Source organism: Pinus tabuliformis, chromosome 7 (genome assembly GCF_031772625.1).
Source record: "Pinus tabuliformis cultivar Carrire ecotype Pingquan chromosome 7, CPIR1, whole genome shotgun sequence".
NCBI lineage: Eukaryota > Viridiplantae > Streptophyta > Pinopsida > Pinales > Pinaceae > Pinus > Pinus tabuliformis.
In genome coordinates this window covers 1,322,636,627-1,322,642,404 of record NC_142293.1, presented here as the reverse complement: position 1 = coordinate 1,322,642,404, position 5,778 = coordinate 1,322,636,627, and positions in this window count along the sequence as shown.

The following is a 5,778-nucleotide window of genomic DNA, read 5'->3' as shown; positions in this document are numbered from 1 at the left end:
TACAAGGGATAGAGCAATTAGATCTTTGACAAAGAGCAAAGAGCACACCTAATGCATTTTCCCTAGCTATTCTTATCAAGCATTCACAAACTACAATATGCACAATGCAAGTTTTTCTTTTCAGTCCCTTTAGTGTTTAGATGAACATACAATCAATCAATACTTTTCACAAGAAACAAAGACTTTCCGGCAGTTCCTTTTTAGAAAATATTAATTGACTATAAACTAACTTTAACAATGAATTGATAATGATAAAGAAATTCCTTAAGAAACACTAAACAATCAAGGTCAAAGTAGGGTTAGAAGAGGAATTTCAAATTGATTTCAAAACCATAGAGAACATTGATCTTTCAGCAAACAAAAACATAAGCAACTTTGGAAAAATCAAACCAAAGGTGGGTTTTTAAGCCTAAGAGGGATCAACGCAGGCCAGAGTGGGAGAGATTGTGCTGCAGAGCATCGTCTCTAAGCCAAGGGTGCATTGCAGTGCACTATCCCCTGACCAAGACTGCGCTGGTGCCAAAGAGTCAAATCAAAATACATCTTAGCACAAATTTTTGACCAAAACCCTTCATAAAGGCTGAAATAAGATCAATGAAGTCAAGCAAAGTCTACTAGGGTGTAATAGGATGAGGGTAAGCCACCAGGAACGACAATCATTCCCTAGTGGAGTCACCATTTTGTTACATGGAATTTGCATCTACGGATAAACACATTTTCCCTAGGTGGGTGACTACACCTACAACAACATAATGAAAGTAGTTTAACATTTTCTTATAGAAGATAGATGAGATAGAGGAACTTACTTGTAATCTTTCGCTTCCTAGATCTTTTTTGAATCGCTCCTGTCGCTCCCACTTGAACTAAATTTGCTCAAAAGGTACCTGCATCAATAGAAACAGAAACAAGAAACGTTCAAAGCATACATGATCTATCCACTATAAAACAATGGAATCAAATACATTGATACACATAATCATCACAGATATGAACAATCATATGAGAAAAGGAATAAGCTCTTTATTAATGTAGAAGGAAGAGTATCACCTAATACAGTCCGATCCTGTGCCACTCCTCCAGCTTCAGTTCAACCCTCGCCACATCAAAAGCACAACACTCCAACAACATAACATTGCTTAACATAAACTCAATCCTCGAATCAACATAATTTCCCTACAAACTTCAGATTCTAGCCCCCTGATCATTATGATGAGTGCCCAATTTATAGGAAATGGAGGTGGTTTTGTCATAAATGAGGGTATTGAATGGCCTTCCAAACTTGGAGTTAGTTTCCATGGAGCAAGGGATGAGAGTATAAGAGGTTAATGGATCCTTAGCCTATCTAATTTCAAGCTCATAGGAGGAGATAAGAGACGGGAACCTTCTAGAATCGTCTAGAATGAAGGAATATTCCCAGAATCCTATGCAAATTTCGCTCAATCTCGCCTAGCGCAGGCTAAAGAGGGCCTAAGTGCACTGCAGTGCAAGCCACAGTGGGCCTGCCTGCTCTGCAACGCACTGTCTCAAGGCTTGGGCTGCGCTGATGTCCCAAGGAGGCATTTCAGGAAGGCTTCTGGCCATGAAAATTTCATAGAAGGAGGCATTCAATGAGTTGACTTCTCTAGGGCATGTAACAAATGAATTAGGGTTTGATGATCCCTAATAGTGCTGATCTGAATGTTGGGAGTGATGTGCCCAAATAGACCTGTAACAAATAGGAGGAAGTTTGGGGGGGCTTGAATAGGTGTTGTGTTGGCTAGAGACAATCATTCAATAGGAGACAATTTTACAGTGCAGGGTGTGCTTTAGAGCTTGAAGTTGACATTGTAATAGTTTCTCATTCTCATCTAATTAATGAAAAGAAACAAAGGAGTTTTTCCCAGTTGGGTTCCCCTATAAATCATTGTGTTCCTTGTGTTTTGATGGTTGCATGTGTTTCTATCTTGTGATTTTCTATTCTGCAGATTGTAGAAGAAATTTGTATCTCTTGATTTCAGTTCGAATTCATTAGTAGCAGCAAATTTCTTGCCATTTCTACAATACCCATTTTTTTCTTCTAAAGGAACAGGTAAGGGTTTTTACATTAATAAAAGTTGGATCATAGGCCAGAACCCTTACTCAAAGTTTCTAATTTTTGACAAAAGAGGAGATGATCAATCCATACAAAATGATTGCTAGCTCTGAAGCTACAAATCCTTCTTATACTAAATACATAACTTATATGTACCTCGCAAAAAGACCCAAGTATTAAGAGGAATTTACATGGTAACATAGATAATCAAGATTTTTGAAACTGCAACAGGCACTAACCGAGAACTCATTCATCAACAACAACCATGACCAACAACATCAAACCCCCACAAGTGATGAGATATTTTCCTTTCCAAAGCAACATTGGAACCAACTCCCCCCATGTCAAGCTGTGCTCCACCAGTCTTGGAGATCTCCAAAACAGAAACCCGAGCACTAAGAGAATTAACCTCCTCACATAGACCATTCAACATTTTCTCCATATTGAATGATGCCTGAGTAACTTGTCCTCCAAAAAGAGTTGAAAGGATTGACTTTGCCTTTCAACCATATCCTTCATCTGCTGGATAGAAACCAAGAATGCTTTGACTGCTTCCAATAACTTGTCAAACAAGATGTTAATGTTGACATTATCCGGAATTGTTGAAGAGTCCACCATCTTTGAACAAAACCTTTGCACCCAATGAACTAACACACAGACAAATATTCTCCATGCTCCTAAACCAACATGAATTAATGACACTTGGACATTTTGGGAGGCCAAATGATTCATTATATAAATAGAGTTGAAGCCTTGCCATGAGCTAAGTTGCAACAAGATTTCCAAAGCCATATCATATTCCTCATTAGTACATAGAATAAACCACTTATGAATGCTATGGGACGAGTAAATTAAAGCCATCCCACTGCTCAATGAATGAAACTCTGTGACCAAGGAATTCCACAACAAATCCCACTAGAAATGAATTAAATAAACTACACACCCAGTATTGGAGAAGGATAATGAAGCATGGCACTTGTAAATGATAACAAGACATCGAGAAAGAGCCTTGAGGATTTATGGCCGAAAAAGGAAAGGTCGCCGGAGCCTGCGACCCTTCCTTTTCTATAGACGAGCCAAGGGATGAGCTGAGCGAGAGGTAAATAGCTACAAACCGATCCAATTTTTTTTTCAATGATGACAAAATTAATAAGGAAACAATTACACCTCGAAATTCTAATCATAGCTAAGGGATGGGGAAATTGACAAAACTATGGTCCATTTCCAATTTGCCTTGACCCAAAGTAGATCCCTTTTTGGCCAAAGCATGATCTGCCACCAAATTCAAATGCCTATATATGTGGAAGAGATCCAACTGTTCAAACTGAGAAGCAATTACAATAATCCTTTGTAGTAAGGGGGAAAAATCAGAGCATGTCACCTTCTTAGCCTTGTTCATTTGACGAATAATAAACATTGAATCCTCGAAAACAATTAGGTTAGGTATTCTCTTTGCAATAGCTATATCCAAACCTTTCCACAAAGCAAGATGCTTAACTTGATTGTTGGTCGCTAGGCCAAGTCCCTAAGCATATTTCGACAAAATTTCCGTAAGGGCTGAATAATCATCTACTCAAAATTATTTACAATTTATACCCAACCTTATTTACATCCATTTCAAATTTTAAAATCTACATCTTAATAATAATAAAAACTCAATCACTTAAGCCTTGAGGGTTAGCTTAATTGGTCGAGTCCCCGTCATTAAAGCACCCTTGCTATTGAGAGGTCACAAGTTCAATTCTCTCGACGTCCTTGAGGTTAGGCTTTGGGATTGAACCAACATGAAGTGATGTCTGCACCCTTGCTATTGAGAGGTCACAAGTTCAATTCTCTTGACGTCCTTGAGGTTAGGCTCCGGGATTGAACCAACATGAAGTGATGCCTTCGAATAGATCCACTTGATACAAATATTCCGTAAACATGACAATCTCTGAACAAACAAAAAAACTCAATCACTTCATCTCTAAAACTCATTCATTTTAACACATTTGATTTTTGATGTGATCTCTTCAAATAAATACACCTAATACAAATATTCAGTAGACATAACAATTTCTCTCTCTCAAAAAAAACTCAATCACTTCATCTCTAAAACTCATACAAACTAAAACTCTTTCATTTTAAGACATTTGTTTTTTTGGTAACCTCCAATCTGAAAAATTAAAACTCTTTCATTTTAATTGATACATTGAATAAATATATTTGGAAAAGCATGCTTATCCAAATTTTAATTTTGATCACATTCACTCCATATCATTGTTAAATAATAATACTTGGATCACTCCCAATTATTGCTATAGATCAGAATTCTCATGCAAGTTACCCTTTTCCGATCATTTTATGTGACATTTTAATGTTATAATAGCATTTAATTGTAGGTTAATGTTGTCATGCGCTTCTGGCAAGATATGTTAGCATTTCTGCACGGTTTTTCTAGGGTTTGGATGCTCTACCATTTTATAGTTTTACGGGCAGCTCGTTTCTGCAGGGCAGAATTCTCGAAAGGTTGTGATAAGCGGTGGCAAAGTGGCATTCGTGGGGAACCGCTCACTCGGCCAGCGGGAGAGATCTAGAAACAGGTCGAGGGGCAAAAAGTAAAAAGACAGTGATTCAGGTGTGCGAGCGATGAAGGGGAGCTCCCTCTCTTCCTGCTGTGAGCATCTAAGCGTTCCTCCTCTACAGAGAAGAGCCCTGGAATGAAAGCCTGTATCGTTGGGATTGTTTCAGTGCCACCACGGTAACTAACTAAATAAATGGTTCAAAATATGTTCAGAGACGCAAACGCTAGGGCATATAAGTGATAAATAGAAGTACGAGACAAGCTGGCAGCCCAATAGAAGTACGAGTAAATTTCCAGAAAAATTCAGCCCGTGAGCACCTAAAAGGCCGTCAAATCTGCATTCTCGGCTGTTTTTGGCTACATTCCTTGGTGTCAGAAGTATAAAAACGAAGTTTTCTGAGTCGGATTTGTCCAGGTAATCGGGTATCTTTTTCTCAGTGCAGCTCGTTACAGAGATAGTCTAAAAATTTAAATAGAACAACTGTTGGAATAAACGGTTAAGGAATCGGAAGAATTAAGGCAAACATGTACAGCAACGCACTGTTAAGCAACTTTGAAAGCCGGTTGAATTACAGGGCATTAGGTATTTTGCCTGTGGCTCTTCATGAAGGCTTTTGTCGCCGATTCTCGTCCACACCCGCCAAAGGTAATTTACAGAACCAAGCGGAGAGTGGCAGTAAGCCGAAGCTGGACAGAATTGCGGATGAGCTTCTTAGTTTAACTAAACTGGAGAGACATGATTTTTCTATTTTGTTTAAACTGAAATTAGGGATGAATAGATACGCTTCTCCAGTGGCAGGCATGGCTATGCCTGGAGCTCCTGCTGGAACCGGTCCCGCTGCGGTAGAGAAGAAAGTTGCTGAGAAGACATCATTTGACGTCAAGCTTGAGAAATACGATGCCACTGCAAAGATTAAAATTATAAAAGAGGTGAGGAGTTTCACAGATCTAGGGCTCAAAGAGGCCAAAGATTTGGTAGAAAAGGCTCCTGCTATTTTGAAGAAAGGACTGACGAAAGAGGAGGCTACCCGGATGATCGAAAAGTTGAAGGAGTTAGGAGCTACTGCAGTGATGGAATGAGAGAGTCATTGTTCAGGAATTTGTTTTTGTTGCTGGACAGATAATAGGGTAATTTATTGAGGGA